This window comes from Camelus ferus, chromosome X (genome assembly GCF_009834535.1).
Source record: "Camelus ferus isolate YT-003-E chromosome X, BCGSAC_Cfer_1.0, whole genome shotgun sequence".
Taxonomy (NCBI): domain Eukaryota; kingdom Metazoa; phylum Chordata; class Mammalia; order Artiodactyla; family Camelidae; genus Camelus; species Camelus ferus.
The window spans coordinates 91,255,787-91,283,282 of record NC_045732.1 but is presented as its reverse complement, the minus strand read 5'-3'; the positions used below and the strand labels follow the sequence as shown (position 1 = coordinate 91,283,282).

General features: G+C 38.3%; 1 long non-coding RNA gene across 2 annotated transcripts in view; it reads left to right on the top strand.

The window, feature by feature from the left end:
* The window catches only part of LOC116662234, a 140,762-nt gene that overhangs the window by 80,755 nt on the left and 32,511 nt on the right, over positions 1-27,496 (top strand). Inside the window, exon 4 of one of the 2 annotated variants that reach the window (XR_004318254.1) lies at positions 26,735-26,936. The exons of the other annotated variant lie outside the window; for it this stretch is intronic. This is a non-coding gene — a long non-coding RNA (uncharacterized LOC116662234). Of the gene's footprint in view, positions 1-26,734; positions 26,937-27,496 lie in introns of those variants that run through there. 2 annotated transcript variants of the gene reach the window in all.

Here is a 27,496-nt window from a genome sequence, read left to right as displayed (position 1 = left end):
AGCTGATAGGCAGAGAATGCAGTCACTGTCAAAGCTGATTTGGTTTGCCTAGTTCCCTGGGTTCCATTTTGGTTGGGGAGAGATGAGAGAGTGATGACAAAATGCACAGGATGTACTATGAATTTTCCAGAATCATAATTATAGTGGGTATGCCCATTAATTAGCTTTAAGCATAAAACATATTCTTTGCCTATTGGATTTTACTAATAAAATAAGAGACATATTTGTCCTGAGAGTATGACATGGGGCCAGGATTCATTTCATTTTAAGGAACATTATTGAGTATCCTCTGGAAGCCTAGAACTGAGTTTAAAAGATTTTTAAAAAATGATCGCTAATTCTCAAAGAATTCATTGTCAGTCAATTTTCTAGATTCTCAAAATTAAACCTAGCATTGACATTTTGAAGTCAGTCAATCAACATATAGCTACATGTGTGCAATCCTTACAGAGACTGGGGCTATGAACTGTTGCCAGTGCAGTAGGGAAGGGAAGAAGATATGCTGAGAATTTACTAGGTATCGGGTTCTATGACTAAGCTTGTTATGTATTCTTTCATTGGGATTCTAAAAAGGAGGTCCTTGGAGAAACAAAAGAATTGGGGTTATTTTGCCTACAGATGAGAGGTGTCTTGGCTGTTCCTAGATGTCTGAGGACTTGTCATTTACAGAGGGAGAACTGTGCCTTACAGCTCCAGAGAAAACACTAGCCCATAGAAGGAACTTTTCAAAGGGAAAACATTATTTAATGGGTAAAATAAATCAAAAGTATAATAATATTAATAGTCACAGCCTCCATTTACTGATCATTTACTAAGTGCCAGGCTCTGTGCTGAGCATTTTAAATCCATTATCTTAATTTGTTCTCTCAGACATGCAATGTGCTAAGTGTTCAAACCAACTCTTCCAAAAACTGGCATAAAAGAAAAACAAAATTGGGCTGCATTGAAAAACTTTGCCCCTACAATTTAATCAAATTAAGATGAATCTTTTCAGTAGTAGTATGACTTTTTCACTAGCTACAAGGGCACAATGCTTCTTTAGGGCATAGGGCACTGTGCTATACCAGCATTTACCTCCCTTTGTGATTGTCATTTCATGAATTCTGGTCACTCTTTCCCATTTTCTGAGGGCTGGCTGTCAGGCTTCCTTGACACTCCAGGTCTTGCCATCATCCTACGTGACCTCAACAATATCTATGTGGAAGACCCATCCCACACAACCTGGCCTCATACCTCCCTGACCTTTAACCTCTTACTACCTCAACCATCACCAGCTATTTGACATCATTGGACATGGCTTCACTCCCTAGGAAAATCAACTCCAATATCCCATTGTAACCAAAATCTTGTAGCAATGGCTGAGTTCCATGTCATCTGCTCTTTGGCCTCACGAGAACTCCTGTGCCTAAAATCCTTCCTTTTCTGTTCATTTTCTTTCTTGTCTAGCCAGGATCTTGGGGCACATGTATTTAGCACTGACTGCATATTCATCCCCTTGCGTCCTGAATACCATGTAGCTTCAGCTTTGGATCCCTCCAAACATCTGATTTCTCTAATCTCATATTGCCCACTGTGGAAGAAAGGAACAGTATTCCAAACATTGGTTCCTATAATAGTTTTCAACCTCAGCTGGGCCCTCAGGCCACACAGCAACCCTTTCAAAAGACCCAGGTCATCTCTTTCTCCTTTTCTCTTCCCATTTGTATTCCAAGTTTCTTCATCATGCTTACTGTATTCTATTTAGAAAATCTTTGCCAAAGGCAAGGCCACTTAGAGTCTCTACTATGTGTTCTGCTAGAAATTTCATTAAGTCTTTGATCCATTTTGAGTCAAATTTTGTCTATAGTGTGAGATAAAAGCTAAGGTTCAGTTATCTTACACACAGTTATCCCATCGATTCAGCACCAATTGTTGAAAAAGATTTATCCATCGTCAAAAATCAAGTGACCCTATATGGACTCTATTCTCTTCCATTGAAACTATTATGTACCTGTCTTTACAAAAATACTTCACTTGCCTTGATTATTATACCTTTATTTTTTAAACATTTTTTATTGAGTTATAGCCATTTTACAATGTTGTGTCAAATTCCAGTGTAGAGCACAATTTTCAGTTATACATGAACATACATATATTCATTGTCACATTTTGTTTGCTGTGAGCTACCATAAGATCTTGTATATATTTCCCTATGCTATACAGTATAATCTTGTTTATCTGTTCTACATTTTGAACTCTCAATCTGCCCCTTCATACCCCCCACCCACTTGGCAACCACAAGTTTGTATTCTATGTCTATGACTCTGTTTCTGTTTTGTATTTATGTTTTTATTTTTTAGATTCCACATATGAGTGATCTCATGTGGTATTTTTTTTCTCTTTCTGGCTTACTTCACTTAGAATGACATTCTCCAGGAACATCCATGCTGCTGCAAATGGCATTATGTTGTCGGTTTTTATGGATGAATAGTATTCCATTGTATAAATATAAAACCACTTCTTTATCCAGTCATCTGTCGATGGAAAATTAGGCTGTTTCCATGCCTTGGCTATTGTAAACAGTGCTTCTATGAACATTGGGGTGGAGGTGTTAATTTGAAGTAGGGTTCCTTCTAGATATATGCCCAGGAGTGGAATTCCTGGGTCATATGATAAGTCTATTCCTAGTCTTTTGAGGAATCTCGATACTGTTTTCCACAGTGGTTGCACCAAACTGCATTCCCACCAGCAGTGTAGGAGGGTTCCCTTTTCTCCACAGCCTATCCAGCATTTGTCATTTGTAGACTTTTGAATGATGGCCATTCTGACTAGTGAGAGGTGATACTTCACTGTAGTTTTGATTTGCATTTCTCTGATAATTAGTGATATTGAGCATGTTTTCATGTGCCTATTGATCATTTGTATGTCTTCCTTGGAGAATTGCTTGTTTAGGTCTTCTGCCCATTTTTGGATTGGGTTGTTTGTTTTTTTCTTATTAAGTCATATGAGCTGCTTATATATTCTGGAGATCAAGCTTTTGTCAGTTTCACGTGCAAAAATTTTCTCCCATTCCGTAGGTTGTCTTTTGTTTTATTTATGGTACGTTATTTATGGCTCATAAGTTTAATTTGGTCCCATTTGTTTGTTCTTGCTTTTATTTCTATTGCTTAGGTAGACTTCCCTAGGAGAACATTTTTGAGATGTGTGTCAGATAATGTTTTGCTTATATTTTCTTCTAGGAGGTTTATTGTATCTTGTCTTATGTTTAAGTCTTTGATCCATTTGAGTTTATTTTTGTGTATGGTGTAAGGGAGTGTTCTAGCTTCATTGATTTACATGCTGCTGTCCAGTTTTCCCAACACCATTTGCTGAAGAGACTGTCTTTATTCCATTGTATATTCTTGCCTCCTTTGTCGAAGATTAGTTGACCAAAAGTTTGTGGGTTCATTTCTGGGCTCTCTATTCTGTTCTGTTGGTCCATATGTCTGTTTTTTTTTTTTTTACCAGTACCATGCTGTTTTGATTACTGTAGCTCTGTAGTATTGTCTGAAGTCTGGGAGAGTTATTCCTCCAGCCTCTTTCTTTGTCTTCAGTAATGCTTTGGCAATTCTAGGTCTTTTGTGGTCCCATATAAATTTTATTATGATTTGTTCTAGTTCTGTGAAATATGTCCTGGGTAATTTGTTAGGGATTGCATTGAATCTGTAGATTGCCTTGGGCAGTGTGACCATTTTAACAATATTGATTCTTCCAATCCAGGAGCATGGGATATCTTTCCATTTTTTACAGTCTTCTTTAATTTCCTTCATGAATGGTTTATAGTTTTCTGTGTATAAGTCTTTCACCTTCTTGGTTAGATTTACTCCTAGGTATTTTAGTACTTAGGGTGCTATTTTAAAGGAGATTATTTCTTTACTTTCTTTTTCTGTTGATTCCTTGTTAGTGTAAAGAAATGCAACTGATTTTTGAATGTTAATCTTGTAACCTGGTACCTTGCTGAATTCTTCGATCAGCTCTAGTAGTTTTTGTGTGGACCTTTTAGGGTTTTCTATATATAGTATCACGTCATTGGCATATAGTGACACTTTTACCTCTTCTTTTCCAGTTTGGATCCCTTTTATTTCTCTCTCTTGCCTGATTGCTGTGGCTAGGACATCCAAGACTATGTTGAATAGGAGTGGTGATAGTGGGCAGCTTTGTCTTGTCCCAGATTTTAGTGGGAAGCTTTTGAGTTTTTCACCGTTGAGTACTATGCTGGCTGTAGGTTGTCATATATAGCTTTTATTATGTTGAGATATGTTCCCGCTATACCCACTTTGGTGAGAGTTTTTATCATAAATGGGTGTTGAATTTTATCAAATGCTTTTTCTGCATCTATTGCGATGATCATGTGGTTTTTGTCCTTTCTCTTGTTGATGTGATGTATTACATTGATTGATTTGCATATGTTGAACCACCCTTGTGTCCCTGGGATGAACCACACTTGGTCATGATGTATAATCTTTTTTATGTACTGTTGGAGTCTATTTGCTAATATTTTGGTGAGGATTTTTGCATCTATGTTCATCAGTGATATTGGTCTGTAATTCTCTTTTTTGGTAGTGTCTTTGCCTGGTTTTGGTATCAGGGTGATGGTGGCTTCATAGAATGAATTTGGGAGTATTCCCTCCTTTTAAATCTTCTGGAAGAGTTTGAGAAGGACTGGTATGAGTTCTTCTTTGTATGTTTGGTAGAATTCCCCAGTGAAGCCGTCCAATCCTAGACTTTTATTTGTAGGGAGGTTTTTTATTACTATTTCAATTTCATTTCTAGTGATGGGTTTGCTCAAGTGGTCAGTTTCTTCTTGATTCAGTCTTGGTGGACTGTATGTTTCCAGAAACTTGTCCATCTCCTCTAGGTTATCCATTTTGGTTCTATATAGTTTTTCATAATATTCTCATATGATATTCTGTATTTCTATGTTATTTGTTGTAATTTCTCCCTTTTCCTTTCTTATTTTGCTTATTTGTGCTTTCTCTTTTTTCTTCTTTGTGAGTTAGGCCAGCAGTTTGTCGATTTTATTTACTCTTCAAAAAAACCAGCTTTTGGTTTGATTGATTTTTCTATTTTTTTTAATCTCTCTTTTATTTATTACCTCACTGATATTTATTATTTCCCTCCTTCTGCTACCTTTTAGGTGTTTTTGCTATTCTTTTTCTAATTATTTTAGCTGGTGGGTTGGATTGTTTATTTGAGATTGTTCCTCTTTTTTGAGGAAGGCCTGTATCACTATAAACTTCCCTCTTAGCACTGCCTTTGCTGTGTCCCATAAACTTTGTGTGGTTGTGTTTTCATTTTCACTTGTCTCAAGGTAGTTTTTTAATTTCAACTTTGATTTCATCGTTGGCCCACTGTTTTTTTAATAGCATGTTGTTTAATCTCCATGCTTTCCTTTTTTTCTCCTTTGTTGCTCTGTAGTTGATTTCTAGTTTCATGGCACTGTGGTCAGTAAGATGCTTGAGATAATTTCTATCTTCTTAAAATTGTTGAGGCTTCTTTTGTGCCCAAGTATGTAATCAATCCTAGAGAATGTTCCATGTGCACTTGAAAAAAAAATCCTATTTTGAGGGGCGTAATGCTCTGAGTATATCCACCAAATCTAATTTTTCTATTGTATTATTTAATTTTTCCATTGCCCTATTTATTTTCTGTCTGGAAGATCTGTCTAGTGATGTTAATGTGGTGTTAAAATCTCTGACAATGATTGTATTCCCATCAATTTCCCCCTTTATCTCTGTTAGTAATTGTTTTATGTACTTAGGTGCTCCTATATTGGGTGCATATATATTAATGAGTGTAATATCCTCATCTTGTATGACTCCTTTAATCATTATAAAATGTCCTTCTTTATCTTTCTTTATGGTCTTTGTTTTAAAGTCTATTTTGTGTGAAATCAGTACTGCTACACCTGATTTTTTGGCTTTTCCATTTGTATGGAATATCCTTTTCCATCCTTTCACTCTCAATCTGTGTGTATCATTCTCCCTAAAGTGGGTGTCTTGTATGCAGCATAGTGAAGGTTCTTGCTTTATTATCCAGTGTGCCACTCTATGTCTTTTGACTGAAGCATTTAGTCCATTAACATTTACAGTAATTAATGACAGATGAGTGTTTATTGCCATTTTGAACTTATTTTTGCAGTTGATTTGGTATATCCTCTTTGTTCCTTTCTTCTTCCTTTTGTGCTTTGGTAATTTTCCTTTGTATTGTCTTGGATTTTATTTAGTTTTTGTGACTCACTTGTAAGTTTTTGGCTTGTGGTTACCCTTTTCTGTAAGTCTACTAACCCATTACTATAACTGTTTGTACTAAACGGATAGTAACATAATCTCAAACCTATCCTACTGAGAATTAAAAAAATTAAGAAAAAAGAAGAAAATATATGTTCTTGTTTCCCTCTCCCACTCTTAATGATTTAAATGTCTTGTTTTATAATTTTGTGTTTATTACATTTGTAATTCATGGTAGTTATCACCTTTCCAGTTATGCGTTTCTCATTTCTGTAGCATCCTGCTTCTTTTCTATTTAGAGTAGACGTTTCAATATTTCTTTTAGCATGGGCTTAGTGTTGCTAAACTCTTTTAGTTTTTGCTTGTCTATGAAATTCTTTATCTCTCCTTCTATTCTAAAAGATGGCCTTGCTGGATAAAGTGTCCTAGGCTGCATCTTTTTTTCTTTCAGGACTTTGAATATATCTTGCCACTCCCTTCTGGCCTGTAGTATTTGTGTAGAGAAATCAGCTGAGAGCCTTCTGGGGGTTCCCTTGTAACTCACTCTTTGTTTTTCTCTTGCTGCCTTTAGGATCATTTCTTTATCCTTGAGTCTGACCATCTTGAGTGTGATATGTGTTGGTGTGGGTCTGTTTGGATTCTTCCGGTTTGGGACCCTCTGAACTTCCTGTACTTGGATTTCTGATTCATTCTCTAGGTTTGGGAAGTTTTAAGTCATCATTTCTTCAAATACCTTTTCAATCCCCTTTGTTCTTTCTTCCCCTTCTGGAACCCCTATTATGCGCAGATTGGCATGCTTTATATTATCCCATAGGTCCCTTACATTGTTTTCAATGGTTTTTATTTGTTTTTCTCCCAGCTGTTCTGATTGGGTGCTTTCTGTTGTCCTGTCTTCTAGGTCACTTATTTATTCCTCTGCATTATCTAGCCTGCTTTGTACAGCCTTTAGATCAGCTCTCATCTCAGCAAATGAGTTTACCAATTCTACTTGGATCTTCTTTATAGCTTCAATTTCATTTTTGACGTATTTTATATCTCTAAGCAGTATCTCTTTTAGTTCCATCAGTACTTTGATCACTCCTTTTTTGAAATCTTGATCTAGTAGGCCATCAATGTCTATTTTATTGATCATGCTTTCAAGGGATTTCTCTTGCTCTTTTAATTGGGAGTGGTTCTTCTGCTTCTTCATATTGCTAATATCTCTCTGGCACTGTGGCTTATGGAGTATCAGTATCTATTGTGGTCTTTAAGGAGTTTATTTATTTATATATCTAAAGCCTATGCAGGAATAAAACTTAAAAAAAGAGAGAGAATTTTAAAAGAATGGAGAAAAAATGGTTTGAAAACAGTCTATAATCAATAATAGAAGAGCAAGTTGAAGCAGAATAGCAATCGAGTTGAGACGTCTTTTAAAAGCCTTAAAAAAGGAGAAAAAATTAAAGAATAATATTTGAAACCTGTGAATAATCAATAACAGGAGATCAAAACCAACAGAATTAAAAACGAAATGAGGTGGATTTTTAAAAATAATAACAATAAAAAGATTTTAAAAAATTTAAAAGGGATTAAAACTGTAAATATATACAACTGTTCAAAAAGTAAAGATTTAAAAGGTAATAAAAAATAGAACAGATATAAAAAAGATTAAAAAAAATAGGGATGTGTTCTCCTGGAGACTGTGCACTCTTAATGATTTTATCGATAAGTCTTTCTGTCTTCTCCCTGTTTCGCGAACTGAGCTTACTGTTTCCAGGGGCCCTCTGTTGGCGCCCCTCATCTGTGCTGCTCCCAGTGCCTGTTGGCAAGCAGATCGGGCCCCCTCCCAACACTGGGTCAGGTGCTGCTCTCCTCGGTGTGCGGGCGGGTCACTCCCCTTCCTGATGCCGCATTCAGATACTGCGCTCGGGGGAGGTAGGCAGGTGGATACAGCCCCTCCCAGCACCATGGTCAGGTGCTAAGCTCCTGCCAGGAAGGCGGGTGGCCGCCTGCCCTCTTCAGGTGCCAGTCACTCCACTGCTCTGTGCAGCTTCCCACTCCGCCTCGGGTAGACGCTCCGTAGGCGGGCTCAGGGAAGACTGTGGAACAGCCCCGCCCCTGCTCCTTTCCAAATCTCAGCTCCTTTTTTGTCTTGGCAGCGTGAGTTCTCTGAGGTACCAGGGCAGAAAGAGCCTATCAGTCTCGGGCTGTATACAGGTCTCAGTCCTACCTAGGAGATTGTGGAGTCCCCGAGTGTGGATTCAGGTCTCAGCCCTGTCCCCGCCTGGGTGCTGTGCACAGGAGGATATGGCAGCTGTGGCTGCTCCCCGCCTCTCTTCTCATGAGAAGTGCTAGTAATGGTGCCATGGGTCTGAGAAGACAAAGGTGCCCCTCCCTCCAGGGCACACCAGCAGTGTTTTCTCTTTTTTTCATAATTTATGGGGGGCCCAGGTTGTTCTGCTCTGTATCCCCTCTCAGCCATGGAATGTGGCACCCTGCAATACCCTGGGGCTGCCTCAGTGCAGCCGCCTCAGCCCTCTGCCTGGATCAGGCAGCCTGTCCCAGCTCCCGGCTGCCAGCTCGTGTCTTGGGCTGGGTGTCTCAGGGACCCTTTGTGCCAGTTAACTTGGTTCTGTTGGTCAAGGGGTGCTCCGGGCAGATCTGAGCCTTGGAGGTTCCCCCTCCGTCCCTCTGGCCTCTCCATTGGAGAGGGGGAGATTCAGCGAATGAGCACTTTTCCTCCTTTGTCACTCTCCCCACGGGACTGGTCCTGTACTGTTTTTCTTTTTCTTCTTTCTTTTTTCCTTTTTTCCTACCAGATTTTTGGCGTCTGTCTTTTGAAGAGGTTAATGTTCTGTCGGAGTTCTGCAGGTGCTCTGGTTGGCTGAGTGGGTCCGTGGATGTGAGTTTTGGTGTATTTGTGGGAGAGGGTGAGCTACGAGCATCCTTCTACTCCGCCATCTTGCTTCTTCTCATTATACCTTTATAATGAATCTTAAAACCAGGTGGTTTGTTCTTTGTTCTTTATAAAAGTTGTTTTGAAACGTGTAGATTCTTTGAATCCCCATATAACTTTTAGAAACAACTTGTGAATGAAGCTTGCTGGGATTTTGATTATCATTGTGATGATTCTATAGATCAATTTGGAGACAACTGATATCTTAACAATATTGAGCCTTGTGATCCATAAACATGGTATATCTCTACACTTATTTAGGTCTTCTAAAATTTCTCTCAGCAGTGTTATTATGTATGTGTCTTTCACATAATTTGTAAAATTTATTCCTAAATATTTTATATTATTTAATGCTGTTGGAAATAATCTTTTTTTTTTAACATTTAAACTTCCTTTTGTTTGTTGCTGGGATACAATACATTTTTGTATATTGACCTTGTATCCTGCAACTTTGCTAAACTCACTATTTAGTATCATTTTTTTGTAAATCTCTTATGATTTTCTACAGAGATGATCATGTAGTCTGGGAATAAAATATCTGTTTCTAATCTGAATTTTTCTTTCTTTTTCATTCCTCTCTATGTTGAGTAAAGCCTCCAGTACAATGTTGAATAGAAATATTGTGGGTACATATCCTTGCTTTATTCCTGATCTAAGAGGGGAAACATGTAGTCTTTCAATATTCAGTATACTGTTAGCTGTAGATTTTTCATAGTTTTCCTTTATCAATTTGAAGATGTTATCTTCTATGGATAATTTGCATAGTTTTTTTTAAAATAATCAATAATGGATGTTGGATTTTACTTAAGGTGTTTTCTGTATTTATTCTGTATAATAATTATATATTTTTTTCTTTTTTCTTTTGTTAATATGGTGAATTACAATGATTTTCAAGCAGTAACCCAAATTTGCAGTCCTTTTATAATTCTACTTGGCCATGATGTAATATGTTTTAAATATTTTACTGGCTGTGATTTGCTAAAATTTGTTAAGAATTTTAATGTATATGTTTGTGTGGGATATTGATCTATATAGTTTCGTTGTGATAATTTTGACTGGTTTTGGTATCAGGGTAATGCTGTAAAGTATTACCTCATTTTAATTTTTCTGGAAATGTTTGTGTAGAACTGGTACTATTTCTTGCTTCAGTGTTTGGTAGATGTTACAAGAAAAGCTATTGAGACCTAGAATTTTCTTTGTGGGAAGGCTTTTAACTACAAATTCTTTAGTATCTTAAATAGATATTGGACATTTCAAGTTATCTTTTTCTTCTTCAGTGAGCTTTGGTAGTTTTGGTCTTTTAAAGATTTGTTCATTTCATCTAAATTGTCAAAATTATTGACTGAAATTGTTTATAATATCCTTTTTATTCCCTATTATTTGTAGAATCTGTAGTGGTGTCACCTTATCCCTGATATTGGTAAATTGTGTCTTCTTCCTTTTTGCCCTGATTAGTCTGGCTAGAGGTTTATGAAGTTTTTTGGCCTTCTCAAAGAACTAGCTTTGGTCACATTGATTTTCCCTAATGTGTTCCTGTTTTATATTTTATTGATTTCTGATAACTTGATATAAGACTTTTCTTCTTTTCTAATGTAATTTTTCATGGTATAAATTTCTTCCCAACCACTGCTTTAGCTAAAATCCACAGATTTTGGTATCTTGCATTATCATGTTTATTCAGTTCAAAACATTTTAAATTTTTCTTGTGATTTCTTATTTGGCCATGGATTATTTAGAAGTGTATTGTTTAATTTTTAAATACTTGGAGATTCTTCTTATATCTTTTTGTTACTGATTTCTAATTTTAATTCTATTTGGTCAGAGAACATATTTGTATGATTTTAATCTTGAAAATATATATTTAGGCTTATTTTATATGGTCTATCATGATAAAAGTATGTGTACTTGGAGATTTATTTATTCTAATACTTTTTAGTGGCATAGTCTATAAATGTCATGTAGGTAAATTGTATTGATTATACTGTTCCAGTCTTCTTTAACCTCACTGACTTTCTGTCGACTTGTTCTGTCCATTATTGAGAAGGGGGTATTGAAATCTCCAACTGTAATTGTAAATATGCCTATTTTTTCTTTCAGCTTTATCAGTATTTACATCATGTTTTTTTGAATCCCAGTCATTAGGTGCATAATATCTAAGATTATTATATATTTTTGATGAATCAACTCCTTTGAAATTATGAAATGACCTTTTTTGGTCTGAAGTCTATGTTGCATGTACTGATATGGTTACTCTAGCTTTCTTTTGTCAATTGTTAGCATGATTAACCTTTTTTTCAGAGTTTTTAAAGATATTTTTTCCGATGTTTCTGACTTGCATTGCTTCCAATAAGTCTGCTATCTTTCTTATATTTGTTCCTCAGTATGTAATAGGTGCTTTTTCCCCTTTGGCTTCTTTTAAGATTTCTCTTTATCACTAGTTTTAATCAATAAGAATATGATGTGCCTCGATGTAGTTTTTTCATGCTTTTTGTTCTTGGAATATTGAGATTCTTGAATTTGTAGATTTATAATTTTCATCTAATTTGGAAAATGTTCAGCCATTATTTCTTCCAATATTTTTTCTGTTCTCCCTCCTTTTCTTTTCTTCTAATGAACATCACATGTTCAGGCTGATTAAATTTGTCCCACTACTCACTGTGCTAACTTTTTCTTTTTTTTTTTTCCTCCCTTTGTTTAATTTTCAATAGTTTCTAATGTTCTGTCTTTAAATCTTGTAATCCTTTCTCTGCAGGTTTCTCTTCTTGTTACTTACCCCTTACACACTGATGTTCCTCCAAGGATCTTTCCTGTGCTACTTTTTCTTCTCACCCTGCACACTGATCCACTTCCAGAGCTTTAGTTACCACTTCTATTTTGATCACTGCTAAAACTGTGTCTTTAGTCCAGACCATTCAGTATTCCAGTATTTCTGACTGCCTATTTGACATCTTCCCTGGCTTGACCCAAAGGTACTTCAGCTCACACAGAAACTACTATCTACTCTTGTGTGTCTTATGTTAGTAAATAGCAACACAAAACAGCTGGTTACCAACACTAGCAATGTGGGTCTCATCAAAGACCCACCCCAACTCATTCTCTAACCCCATTTATTTGATGATGACATTTTGTCAGCTTTATTCTTTAATATGACTCAGGTTGTTCTGCCTTTCTCTATTAAAACTACATTGGCTCAAGTTCCAGGTCTTCCTCATCTACATAATTGCTAGTCTCCCTGCCTTTATAATCCTCTTCCAATCTTTCTTGCACTCCGCCTACTACAGAATGACTTTCTACTATGCAGATCTGATCATGTCATTCTCTAAGTTCCTATGGACAACAAAATACAGTTCAAATTTCTTCACATAGGATACAAAGACTCCCGTGATCTTTTGCCTACTTCACTAACATAAGTTTTTATAGATCTTCTTTGTAAGTAATCCACGATGGCTATTTGCAGTTCCTTGAAGAAGCTATGTTGTTTCATACCTCTGTGTCTTTGCTTCGGCTCTTCCTCCTCATAAAATATACTTTTTACCTTTCTGTATGGCAAATTCTTACTTATTCTTTCAGACCCAGCTCAAGAGTTCATTTTTCTACAAAGTGTTTCCTGAACCACCCAGGGTAATAACTCCTTTTTTTTTTTTTTTTTTTTTTTGATCCACCAAAGTACATGGTACCTCTATTATATAATTTCTTACATTCTATTACAAATATTTGTTCACATCAGTCTTCCTTACTATACTATAAGCTTCTTGAAGGCTTAAACCTTGTTGCATTTCTGTATCCCTAGGTTTATAGCATAATTCTTAACATATGAAAAGTGCCCAGTAAATGTTTATTGATGTATAGAATTGTTTTTCCATGGATATAAAATGGGTAAGAGGTATGGCAGGATTTGAACCTGGATTTTTGTAAATTGAAATCCTTATTTTATAAACTACTTGATCCTATCTTCAAGTTAAATATCCCAATTCATTGAATTTTTCTTCCTAAAGTTCTCTATATGGACTTATTTGATCTTATTTGATCATTTCTCTCTCTCTCTCTTTCTCTCTCATTGTCCACTTTTTCCACATGTATAAGACTTTTAAGTCTGTAAATCTATAGAAGATATGAAAATTTGTATTTTCCAAAGATAGCTACAATAATATCTCATATTCCACATACTGTTGTGCAATATAACTCTCCCATCAAGACATAGGGTCCATTTTTCCCCTTCTTTGAGTCTGCATGGGACCTGTGACTGCTTTGAGCAATATAGTACAATGAAATTATGCTGTGACCATTCTTGGAATATCTCTTGTGTGTGTGTGTGTGTGTGTGTGTGTGTGTGTGTGTGTGTGTGTGTGTGTATAATTGAAGTATAGTCAGTTTACTGACTATTGTTTAAATTTATTGTTTAAATTTCTGGTGTACAGCATAATGTTTCAGTCATACATGAACATACATGTATCTTGGAATCTCTCTCAACCAATCTGGCAGTTTCTACTTCCTAACTCTTGAAATCCAGCAAACATATGACTATACTGAGACTATCAATGCTATGAGAAGTTCACATCATCTGGAGAGGCCTTGGAGGATGAGGTATTATATTGAGAAAGAGGGGGAGAGGCCAATGTGTCAGACCTTGAGGTGCCAAACATTTAGGTGTAGAAACTATATTGAAAGCGGAGTATCTAGTTCTAGCTCTTCGGCAGACTCCATATGAATCAGAGACAAATTACCAGCCAAGACCTTCCCAAATTCCTGCTCCATTATATTATGAATAAAGTAAAACTGTTGTTTTAGGCCCCTAAATTTTGGATGATTTGTTATACAGCAATAGATAACCAAAATGGAGGAGAGGGGAAATTGACTAACATATCTACCATCATGGATGTCTTAGAGTAAAACCTTTTCCCCTAAGCCCCAAAATACCAAGAGAAGAAAGTCAAACTAGAGACTAGAAAGAAAGATAAGGACAAATATGAGGCCTTCTTAATAACTTTAGTGGGAAATAAATAGTACATAGAGCTTGGTACCCTTTGAAGTGGTGGAGACAAAACATAAATTATTTCCAAACAGGCAGGAAAAAGGATTCATTTTCACTAATACAGATGGCATGGATCAAGGGAAGGTAGCAGCTATTTTGAACAGCAGAAAGACTATTCCCCAAAGTCATGACAGGTAGAATAATGAGTTAAATATATAAGATACAATTTAGTAAGTATTAACTAACAGTAATAAATGGAGTCCAACCTGCATATGTATAAAAATAAATAATTAGCACAACCTGTGAGATAATAATTTAGGTGCCAGTAACTGCTCAGAGAGGTAATAACTTCTTAAACAACCTTATTAAAAGTAGAAAATTTCAAATGAAGGAGTCTGATCACTTTTTTAAAAAACTCAGAACATACCTGGAAGATTATCCTCAGTTCTGTGAGAAATCAGGAGAATCAGAGGACTCAAAGCATATAACCTGCAGGAACTGTTTACCCTTTAAGTCCCTGTTAATCTGGAGAGTCTCTGAAACTATATTTAGAGGCATTCTTGAAATTTTGAAGGTCTCACACAATTCCTCAATACCCTGTTTCAGCCTGGATCCACTGCAGTGGTGTTCTTTAAATCCAACTGCATAATACTCTAACAAGAGCTAGAAAGGCAGAGTCCAGAGGGAGGATTTCTTCTGGGCTTTCGCATGGTAAAATTTGATTAAGACAGGCTTTCCCGTAAAACCTCTGAGGTAGACTGGGGTGGGTCTTGTTTGGATGGCCCTGCTATCTCAAGAATAGGAAGGATTTCCAATTTTTCCGTTTAGAAAGAGCCAGCAGGCCTGAGGTCAAGGTCAGTTGGACATGACTTCACCAGAGTTTTGCCCCTGTTTGCTTTGCTTTGTGATGTATGACTCATCATAATTAAATTTTGAGCTATATTAACTATAATTCCTGCACTTATTAGGTGATCAGGGTTTAAAGCCCTTGTAAAAGAGGATGAGTTGCTCATTCTGATAATACAATTAACTACCCAACAAAACTAATATTTTATTTTAGGGAAGAGTAACTTTTGATTAATTATGCATTTTATTTCCCAAATCCCTGCAGCAGTAGGTCACATCTTCAGTGAGAAAGCCAGAGAAAAAGTGTAAAATTAGAAAATTCAGAGTGTTTGGAGGTTTATTAGTATGACCTCTCCAGAGTTGGCTTCTCCCTCAGAGCCCACTCCTAAGACTCTGTTCCCTTGGGCACATATGTACCTCAGGATTCTCCACAGCAGTGTATGCCTGAAAACATTTTTCTGGAAACACTGATTTCCATTTCCCTCATTTCTTTTCACAGAAACAGGGCATAATATTAGCATTTCTGAGGTTCTTTGGTAATATTTCCTTAGCAAAACCTATCTGAAGAGGACTGATTGAGAGGGATCAGGAAATGCTTCCTGAAAGAGGTGATGGTTGAGAAGAGCATTGACTCAAGGCTTACATGAGCATTGTGGTACATGGTTTGAGGTCAAGGAAATCAGTAAGAAGTTTATTTTGATAATCTAGATGAGAGATCAGCAGTAGGGATGAAGAGAAGCAGACATATCCAGCCAACTTTAAAGAAGTAGAAACTCAAGGAATTGCCAACTGATTGGATGTTTGGTAGGGGGCAGTAAGTCAGGAGGGTCAAGAAAAATTTCCAGGTGCTTAATTTGGGTGATAGGGCATATGACGATTGATTAGGTGGTAAAGTATGTTTTGTCCGGGGAGGCTTGTTTCTTCTGGAATGGTAGAAGAAATTCTGAGTTGGAGTTAACTGTGGTACATCAAGGTAGAGATGCGTAATAGGCAGCTGGATGTGTGGACCTAAAATTCAGAAGAGAGAACTAAATTTAGAAATCATGGATATAGTAGTTGGATCCATGGATGTGGACCAGGAATATGGTGTTTAAATTAGACTGTGAGATGAGAATTAAGGATTTAACTCTGGGGAAGATTAACTCTAAAAGGATGAGCCAAGGAGGAGTCAGGAAGGAGACTGAGCAGAAACAAGTATCAGTGGAGTTAACTATGGGGAACTGAGGACCACTGAGGCAAAGGGCAGGGAGGACACCTTGAAAAATGCATCAACTTTCTCAACGATAAGAATTAGTGGAAGAGGGGCTGAGGAAGACTTTACAGGTTTAAAGTTTAGCACAAGTAAAGTCACAGAAAGTGAACTGGGGAAGGTGCCAAGACAAAAATTTTAGTGAACTAAATTAAGCGTTTTCCCTGAAAGCAGTTTACCATCATTACCTACCCTGCCAAGGAGCCTCAGCGTGACTTCTCCCCTTCTGGAGTCCATGTAGGTATTACCCTTTTCTCCCCTCCTCTTACCCTCTGTCTCCCAAGGAGCAACGTTCATCTTTTGCTGCTTTCCCAAATCTTTCACTCCTGCTGGCTTGCAGAATGATGGAATATGAGGTATTCAAAACCTACAATATTCTGGCCCAAATGGACCTTCCCATTATATCTTTCCTTTCTTATATCCAATCTCAGCTCCATCAAAATACAATTATCCACTGATATCTATCTAGGCCATCTGGTTCCTTAGCTCTATGCCTATGTTATGCTGTTCTCTTTCTCTGGCAGCCCCCACTCCCACCCATTTACCATTTCTTCAAATTCTTTTTATCCTTCATAAGTCCAGCTCCATGCACCATGAAGTCATTCCTGATCCCCCAAAGAGATCCTAGCCTTTTCTCTAGCCTACCAGAGAATTTTGCTCTCTTATGACATGAATCCTACTTTGCTATGCACTTGGAGTTATCCTTGTCTGCTTCAATTTTTCTCTCAAGACTATGATGAATTCCTTGAGAGCCTAGACCATGTCCTGCCCTTCCTTGTGTCTTGTCCACTAGCACCAAGCACAAAGCCTGATACATACAAAATGTTCAATAAATGTTTATAGAATGAATAAGTGAGTGAATGAAGGAAAGAATAAATGATTTGTGGGAGAGCTCAGTGCTAATCTCAGAGAGAAAACTTTCTCATCCCTGGCCCCCAGATTCCAAACAGGGTCTTAGTAAAGTCATGAGTATTGTCTTACATCAATAAGAAAAAGGCTTTGCCCTGTATTGTGCCAAATCTCTTATTGGTCAGATGCACAGTATATTATTTTCTGTATTTTCATTTCTCCACATCCAACTATGAGCTAATGCCATGATGTAGGGGAAAGAGCCTGACCTGGGTATGGCTTGGGTTCAAATTCTGAAATTGTTTGTTACCCGTTTTCTGTGAATCTAAGACAAGTCACTTGCCCTCTCTGTGCCCTGTAAACAGGAGTGTACATTCCCAGTACTACTGTGAGGCTCCAGAAAGATATGAAGTATACAGTTTATACAGTTTTTTTTTTTTTGCAAAAATAGACTCTGGACTCAGGTGAGGCACTGTCATTAATGAGGCAATTAATCTGGTTTGGAATAAGGAGATCTGGATCCTGCCCTGGTTGGACCAGGCTGCTTTTTAATCACTGTGCTGGCTGTTGCAGAGCTCTGGGGCATGACTTTGAGTTATGTAGATGACACTTGTTAATGACAGAACAATCTATAGAGGGATGAGCAGATATGGCGGAGAGTCCAAGGTAACTAGCTTGGCTAGTAACAAGCTTCTGCCTGGAGTTGGTAATGAGATCATCAGGGCAATATTTCAGGGAAATGGAAGAGAAAATTGAGCCAAAGTGTAGATTTTCAGGCAGTTTTGGGAAGGCATGTTTTTTGTGTATGTGTATGTGTGTGTATGTGTGTGTGTGTCTGAGGGGAGATTAGGGTTTGTTAATAGCAATAACTCTTTTTTAAAGAAATACTTGATTTATTTAATTATTTGTAATAAAAAATAATGGTAAACACCATTCTTCATTCAATGTTCATAAGCATTATAGATGTGTTCATATTGGTTATGATTTAAACACATGCTTTCCTTATTTGTTGAAGTATAGTTGTGATTTACAGTATTACATTAGTTTTAAATATACAATGTTATGATTCAATATTTTATAGACTATACTCCATTTAAAGTTATTACAAAATAATAGTTATAGTTCCCTATGATGTATAATATATCTTTGTTGATTATCTATTTTATACATTGTAGTTTTTATCTGTTAGTCCCATACTCCTATCTTGCCCCTCCCCTCTTAATAGCAATAACTCTTGTCACTTGCATAATAGCCATTGACAACTTGCAAAGCATTCTCATAGCCACCATCTCTGAGGTCAGAAAACGGTATTTCCACTTCCTAAGATAACTTCAACTAAAGCAGCATCTCAGTCTTAACCTTTTCTTTCCTCTTCTCCCCTAACCTTTTCTCTCAACCAGTATCTTCATCCAACTTTAGGGCTCTGAGGACGATTGTAGGAACTGAATCTCAGAGAGAGAAAAAACTTGTACAAGGGACAGAGCTGGAACCTGAACTTTAGTCTGATGCCCTATTTTTCTTTAATATTTACCTTTTTCTTATGTATAAAGCCAATTGATCACTGTGGAACATTTGAGGAGAAAGGAGATACCAACAAGTGTAAAGAAGAAAACATAATTCACTCTTTTTTTTTTTGACAGAGATAGCTGTCAATATTGGATCCATATTTCCTTCTAGCTTCTTTCTATGCAATTTGACATGCTTGAGATTCTGCTAAATATAAAATTGTGTATTCCAATATGCTTTCTAGTGCATCATGATCTGTGTAATTCTCTTTTATACTATTAACCCCCAAGCATACCCTCTTCCAAACCCATATAGGCTTCAAAACCCCCATTTGTCAAATAGGCTTTGTAGCAATGCCCCATCAGCCTCGTATAGCTGAAGTGAGGATCCTTTGAGATTCTAAAGGTAAGGGTATTTTGAAAATCTCAGCTGTGATATGTGTGATATGTCAAGAGCAGGACGTGGGGTTAAACCAGTGATAAACTACTCTGGCTTCTTCTCTAGTAAGCCCCCTGTCCACTTGCTGGAGATGAACCTTTCCGTGAACCTCCTTGCTAAATACTCCTTTGGCTGTGTTCTCCCCCTCCCATCCTTTCCCCTTAAGTCCTCCCTCTCCTGTCTCCAGTCTAACCTCAGGTGACCCTTAAGCAATACCCTGCAAGAGAGAACAGGATTTGATGATATTAAATAGAGAGCATGAATAGGTCATCTTGTACTTTTCCAAGCTGACAGTTTAAAAAAAACAAAATTTTCTCTCATATTTGCTTTTTTCCATATTGAGTTAATTCTTGGTCTGTAGATATTTGTCTTAATGTTTCCATAGATGACAGACACTTGAAGGTAGAAGTCCCAGTATTAAGAGTTCAAATCTGTATGGAATGAACTTCCTACAAATGTTCACCTACTGTAAGTTTACCCTTTCACTGGTGGCACAGTTTTTCATTGAGGTGGGTAGAGTGGTGTGTGGCCACTGGTGGCTTTGTCCTCAGTAGGAACTTAGATCATTAAGAATCATAGATTAATGCTTCACTGAGCTATGCTTTTCTGGCATTGGAGTGGATAAAATTTAGATGATTAGGTAGCCTGAGGAGGGAAGGAAACAGAGTTCTCTCCCCCAGCTATTCATGGCCTTTGTTTATCTAAAACTACAGTTATGTAGCCATTCATATTTATCTTCCACATCAAAGACTAATCCTATAGCACACAGCAGCATTTCCATAAGCTACATATATCAGAAACACTTTAGTTGAGGCCTGAGAATCTGCATTTTAAAAGCATCCCAGGTGATGCGGATGCACACCAAAATTTAATCCTCAATGCTTCAGTCCCTGCAATGCCCTGTGAGAAAAAAAATTGACATCATGATTGAGGAAGTTTTAGACACAGTGCGTCCTGTGTCTGCCTCTTGGGAAAGTCATAATACACACTAGCATATTGAAAGCTCTAAGAAGTCTTCTTTAAGCAAACAGTCTTATGTCCACTAATATAAGATTAAATAAATTATGATACAGATACAATAAACTCTTACGGTATTTTTTTTTCAATGAGATAGACCTCAGATTTCTGAGAGGCAGCATGGTGTAGATGTTATGAGCAGAGGCTCTGGAACTAGAGGGGCCTGAACTCAAATCCAACCTATGTCATTTAATTACTATGTGATCTTGAGAAAGTTCTCTGAGTGTGTTTTCTTTTCTCTACAATGAGGTTAGTACCCATCTCATGGGGTTACTGTGAGTTTTAAATGAAGTAAAACATGAAATGTTTTTAGCATTTACTTGGCACATGGAAAATGCTCAATAAATTTTATGATCATTGACATGAGAAGGTGCCCATTGCCATATTGTTAAATAAAAAGCAAGGCCAAGAACAATATATATAACATATTTTCACTTGTGTGTATAATTTATATAACAAATACTGTCACTTATATAAATAATCATTCATATAATAAAAATTTCATAGAAAAACAAGTGTAGAAGGATACTTACTATTTTAATAGATTACCTTTGGGATTAGAAGTTGAGAAGGAGTCAGACTGAATCCTAGTATGGCCTGGACAATGAGGAATATTCAAGTGGCAGCAGGGTTCTCTCCTGTTTTTAGAGAGGCAACTCTGGCCACATTTAGCTTCTTTTTTTTTTTTTTTTTTTTTTTTTTTTTTGGCCAGCGTCACCATTATTCTGACTCATCGACCTGTCTGCCTACTGACCCACTCTGCCTTCTGCACCCTAATGGCTGCTCTGTATATAAACCTGTCTTTGTACATGTGAATTTTGGACTTTTAGTGCTGGACATTGCATTTCACAGGGGTCAGCCAATGTTCCAGGCTACTGATACTATTTTGTACCCTCCTTCTCACTTCTAATCTGTCAGTTGGACCCTTTAGCTTCCAAACATCCTCATTCTCAGAGAGAATGCAGTCTTGATCTTTGTGTGAGCCATGGATAATAATGATGTCTTGATTGGGGCTGATGTAGAGACTTGTGACCTGTCACTAAAGACCCTGACCTACATATCAGCAGTCTCCTGCTAGCTCTGCTGCCTGTATTTCTTCACTTGATCTACAAAGGGCTTATGAAAGCCTAAGTCAAAAGCCTTGTTAAAGTCCAGATGCATCCTGTCTACAACATACTCCTGATCCACAAGCTTTGTAACCTTATCAGAAGAGTAAATTAAGTTAGTTCTGCCATGACTTGTTTTCCTAAAGGCCCTACTTAGTGTTATTACTATAAGAGATTTGATTTGAGCCCAATTGTGGTTTCAATTTAGACATATTTATTGTATTTTCCTACCTGCTCAGTGTCCCTCCCTGTCCCCCCGAGGCCTGCCTGGTGGCTGGAGTTAACTGGATATATAAATTCATGCAATAAGTACTAATGGAAAACAAGGGTTTATATGTATTGTTTGCAATGTAGCACCAAGAAAGACTTACCCACAAAGTAGAAATGTTGACCATACATGTGAATTTTGGATTCTTAGTGATTGCCATTGCATTGTGATAGATGGAGGGCATAATTTGGGTAGAGAAGGATTTTGATGTTCTTAGTACTGCAACAGGAAGATTCCTTACCATTCTACCTGTGACCTGAACTTAGTAATCAAGGACAATATTAGTTTCCTATGGCTGCTGTAACAAGTTACCACAAACTTTGTGGCTCAACACAACAGAAATTTATTATCTCACAGTGTAGATACCAGAAGTCTGATACCAGTTTCATTGGACCAAGATCAAAGTGTTGGCAGGCCCACTCTCCCTCTGCAGGCTCTAGGAGAGATTATATTCTTTGCCTCTTCCAGTTTATGGTAGTTGCTGGCATTCCTTGGGTTGTGGCCACATCACTTCAATTTCTGCATCCCTGATCATACTGCCTTCTCCTCTTCTTCTATCTATAATCACCCTCTGACTCAGTGATAAAAGCACTTGTGATTGAATTCAGGGCCCAGTCGGATAATCCAAGATAGTCTCTCCATCTCGAGATCCTTAACTTACTCACATCTGCAGTCTCATTTAAGGAAATATTCAAAGGTTCTGGGGATTAGAGTGTGGGTATTTGGGGGGCATTATTCAACCTGCCACAAAGACTAATACCAAATAACTAATGCTCTCCCCTGTAATACTTCTCTCAGCTCCTTGGTTTATCTAAGTATGAAGCAGATAATTGGAGTAGAGAAAAGCAAAATATTGTAGAAGAATTGACTACCCTTCTTTCCCTCTTTTGGCCCCTGATGGTATGTCCAGTCATGGATCTGTTCATGTACCTGCTCAGGTCAAGAGCGTACCCTGCTGGGAAGTAGTGCAGTATAATCCACTCCCAAAATTCATCTTTGCCAGTTTTCACTCATTTAGGTGGCTTTTGACCTCCACAGCATAATTGCTGATGCAGGTTGAAACTTTAACAGGGGGAAAGATTGATTGGCTCACCAATAACATTTGTCTCTAGTGCTGGCAGTGAGTGCAGAGGAGCCATTTATGCAATCTAATTATTACATCAATTAGGGGATGGAGTAATGTTTCCCAAATGCCATTTGGCACCTGGAGAGCTGCAAATCAGCACTACCATATAAGAAACATTAATATAGACCATTGATTGAGTTCATTGATCCCACCCCCTTCTCCCTCCCACCTTTGGCTTATTATTTTGGTTAGGAATGAAATGCAAAAGAACTCCTTTTCCTCTTCCAGATGCCATGTTCGGACAGGGGACCGGATTGATTATTTGTCTTTTACAATTAAATGTACTTAAGGAATGATGTGCATTTCTGAATTTCTGGCTCTTTTCCTGACCTTGTGTCATTCAAAATATTCTTGGTCAGTGGGAATGAGATCTGCACTCCAAAGGAACCTGAAATAGGCAAGAGGGAAGAGTAATGGGCAAAGATGTATTGTCATCTTTGCATCCTGGGCTATGGAATACATACTCAGAGCTGTTCACCAAGCCCTTTATGCTCATTGTTACAAGAGCTCCTTGGTGTCAAAGAGCTGTAAGCCCCTTTATTTTTTAATGATGCTTTTTTATCCGTAACTATGGTTTGGCATTAGCCTCAACAGAATGCAGGGCCCTACGGACTAAGTAAGGAAAGAGGATGTTATGATATTGGGGAGGTTTATTATATCCCTCTTTCCTCCTCATTCCCCTTCCTCAAATACTTCTCCCTCTTGAAGGCAGAACCCTGAAATATCTTTACCAACAGACAAAGACTTTCATTCCACAGTTGGGGTGGGGGAAGATTAAAAATAGATTAAAATGTAGCTAAGCCCAGCAATAAGAAACATATATACTTAAATTTATACTAAAGAGTAAATGACTGCTATCACAGACTCCTGGATCGTCTTTCAGATTTGAAAAGGGCTTTAGAGCCCCTATCCCAAACTCCTTATTTTGAAGAGAGAATTGAGAATTGATTCACCCAAGATCTTACAGCAATTTTGTAGCAAATTCTTTTTTGAAAGAAAGTTTTAATAGGAGGGTACCTTAAGGGCATCGAAGAAAGACATTTCTGATTGGCTTTACCAAGGGCCAGTTCTGGGGCATTTCAAAGCCAGCTATAACATCAGATCAATCACTAAAGGACATAGTCTATCCTAATGCTCAAAATACACTCGTCCCTTGACCCTGTCCTGGTGATATTCACCAAAGGTCTATGTGTGTTATTCCTCTTTGTCCCCTATGCTTGCCACATTAAAGGCACTCAGCAGGTGTTTGATGAATGACTAAATGTTTCCAGAAATAAGGAAGGCTTCGGACTGAGCCTTCTATAGTCTCTCACTCTTTCTCCTGTGTACACATTGCTAAAATGGCTTCCCAGGTTTGGAGTGTGGCCTTGGGTGGCACTAATAATAGTATTAGTGGTCAGGAAGCAAAGTGAAAGCTACCCAGTCTACTGAGGGTTAAACCTACAATCTTAGCCTTCCTTGAAGCATACAAGGAATGGTCAGACTGCAGTCTAAGATGTAAGAAGAAAAGGTGGGGTCCATGTGCTCTTGGAATCCAGAGCTACTAGGTCTATCTCTGGGCAATGTGGGCATCCTAAGGCAGGAAATGCAGCTTCTTATTGGGAGCCAGCATATTTCTTCAGTGAACTTCTCTTACTCTCTTGTGGGGATCTCTTCAGGGTGTGGTTTAGGCTACAGGCAAAGAATAGAGAGAGCACCATAGGGTTTTGGACGAACCACTTGGATACTCATGGCTTGTGGGAAGGAAGTAACAAGGGTTTCACCTGTTAGGATTTGCCCTTAGCTTTAATCCTACAGTGCCCACTCCCACCAGTTCTACCTGCTTGTTCTCTCCCTTTGCCAGTTCACCTACACTCACCTGCAGGGGATGGCCCTGGGCATGGCTCCTGGCCCCCAGCATGCCTACCTCTCATCGGGCTGCCTTGATTAGGTCCCACTGCTCATGCCTTCTGTGCTTCGTGGCAAAAGTTTTCAATCAGGGATGACAATGGGGAGATGGGCAGCCCCTGACGGAGGGCTACCCATCAGCCTTAGAGGAAAACAGGATCCAGCAGCTGAGCACATTCCTGTTAGCTGATGGCTCAGCATTGGCTGAGAGTCCAGAGAGCCTTCATTTGGCCTGAACCAATGAAAAAGAGCCAAAGATGCAGTCTCTCTGGCCATTAAAGAGATACTTCCACCTATGATTGGCCCCAGGGTACTTCACCTCAGGGTTCTCCTATTGGCTTGGAATAGCATGCTGGCAGCCAGGGCATCCTGTGGTGAGCAGGCACCTACGTAGGCATGCAGTCAGGCATAGCCTGCTGCTGGGCACTCAGGAGAGAGGCAGATAGAGGAGGAGATATCAAGATCCTCCCCTCTGCTTAACTGGTGACATCTTGGGGGCCCACCCATTTCTCCTTTCTGTGCCTCTCCCCTCGGGCTGGGTCTGCTCGCTCTCCTGGTCCCATTCCCCAAAGGACTTCGATTCCCAGGTATGGTGGTGACTGGCAACACAAGGGTAAGAAGTAGCCTTTTCTCAGGATTATTTGCATTGTCTTAGGGGATTCCTGAAATATGAAAGGCTGTGATAGTCTAAAAAAATCATAGATTCATAGAATTTTTGTGCCAAAAAGGGAACTTTGGAATAGTTCCCATTTTACAGATGAAGAAGAAAAATGAGGTGAACTCAGAGAGGTAATGGAATTTGGTCAAAGTCATATAGCTAATTAGTGGCAAGTCTCCTGACCATAGGCAAGGGCACCTTCTGACACAAATGGATCTAGAACTGTGGTATTTCATGTAAGGGTACATTTCTATTGTTTTTCAAAGCACAGGTTTTCTGCCCCTGAGAAACTCCTAGTCCTACTGGGGAGCTCTTCAGACCACATATGTGTGGCTTAATTAACTTTCTCAATGAGTCTTCAGCTGTGTCTTCAGTGGTTGGAGAAGGAGGCTGGTGTCATAAGCATTCTCTCATTTTTCTCTTCTTGTGATTACCAACCCACAGTAGTGATTTGCCTGTTACCAGGGCTCTGGAATCATGTAATCAGCTATCTCCGTAGGAAGTTGTCCAACTGGGGACTCTAGTCACTAGCACCATGGTGTTTGAACCATCACTGCTTGAGATGCAACAAATAAGCAAGTCAGTTACTAAACTGAAAGAGGTCTGAGCCTAAGCTAATGCCATATTAATCTGAGTGCTTCATTTTTCATATGTTTGTCCTCCAAATCCCTTTTAGGTTAGAGACCTGGGTTTATTTGTTCATATGTAAGATTAGCCCCTGGAGAGTCCTGAAATCCTGGCCATGGGTACCTCTGTATCATTAACAACAACAAAGCATAAGGGGAATTTGATTGTTCAGTCCAACTTCCCTCAATTGCTTGTTTGTTTGTTTGTTTGTTTGATACTCCTTCTTTCCTCATTCTCCTTTTCTTATCCTCCATTGGGCAACATAAGTCCTGCCTTCTCTGGCAGACTTCCTTCACTACTGTTGTCCACATCAATCTCTCCCTCCTTTGGATTCTTACTGTCCTTCCAGCCTATCCTAAGAAATGACATTTAATTGTATTCCATTTTATATTGTTCAATATCGGTTTCATGCACATTAGTCTCATCTTCTTAACCAGATTATAAGTTCCATAAGGGCAAAGTACACATTTTATACTTTTTAGTGTGTCTCTCAATGCCTGGTAGATATTCAAATTAGAGTAGAATCATAGCTTTTGTAATGATGTGGAAATACAATATACTTAAGTGTGTAACTCAAAATACAAAACTCTACGATCACGATTATATAGAGAAATGGAAAATAAAACAAGCAAGCAAAAAGGACAAACAGTCAAGTGTGCAAGAGGTAAGGTGATAAATGAGTGTAAACTTCCACATATTTATCTAATTTCCAAAAATTTCAACAAGGAATGTGCATTTCTTTTATGAGAAACAATAAGCATTTTTTAAAAGAAAATAAAAGATTCATGGGTGCTGAAAACTAGAGCAGGAAGAGAACCTAGAGATCATGTAAGTCCTGTCCCCTTGTTTTAAGGTTGAAAAGCCTCAGGCATTGCTATGGGAGATAGTGAACTAGTAACTCCTAGTCTGCACTTCCTAGGAGAAAACAGCCCAAGTGTCTTAGAGCTCTGAGACTGAGCCTAACATCTCGTTGAATTCCTCTGCCTCTTTGGGTTTCCCCTCTAGGCATTGGTCCTGGAAGTAGCTGCATGGTTTTATCCTGCTGAATTTTCCCATGATTCCTTGGGGTCTCCTGGTTGGTGGAGCCTGAAGATTTGGCTTTGACTCATGCTCTAGTCCCTTGCTAGTCCCTTCTGGAACTCCCTGCTTTGCCTCTGGAACATCTCAGTACAACAGGATAGAGTACGCCTGCCTCCAGGTGATTTGAGGTAAAAACACCTATCTCTGCCCTTAAGTAGCAATATAAACTCCATGCACTCTGAGTACTTCCTGGGTAGGGCGATTTCAAACTCACTACCACTGAATACTTTGCAAAGCATGGTTGAAAGCAGTATTATTTAAGGAGAATCAGCTGAAGATACATGTATCCCATCCATTCTTTCACATTGGACCCAGCATAATAGCTTCAGATACTTGCCATGCCCATATTTTATTTCTAATTAGGCCTACTTCACCCACAGCTCTATAGTCAGGAAAAAGGCTGGTGGATTTATGCACACAAGTGGCCACTGATTGGTCCAGGGTGGCCACCTGAGCCATAGCAGGTCATCCATTATGTGGTGGCAGACTTGTGTGGCGGATTTTTCTAATAGTGTTCCTCTTACCAGCAATGGATTCTAACGTGCCCACAATTGAGTATCCTTGGTTAAATAAAACTATGAAGACTCTTGTTAAGTGCACATTTGTTACTTATTTAGGAGGATAAACATATGTAATGTATTGCATCCATCCATCCACCAAACAAGCATGGGGTTCCTACTACAGATC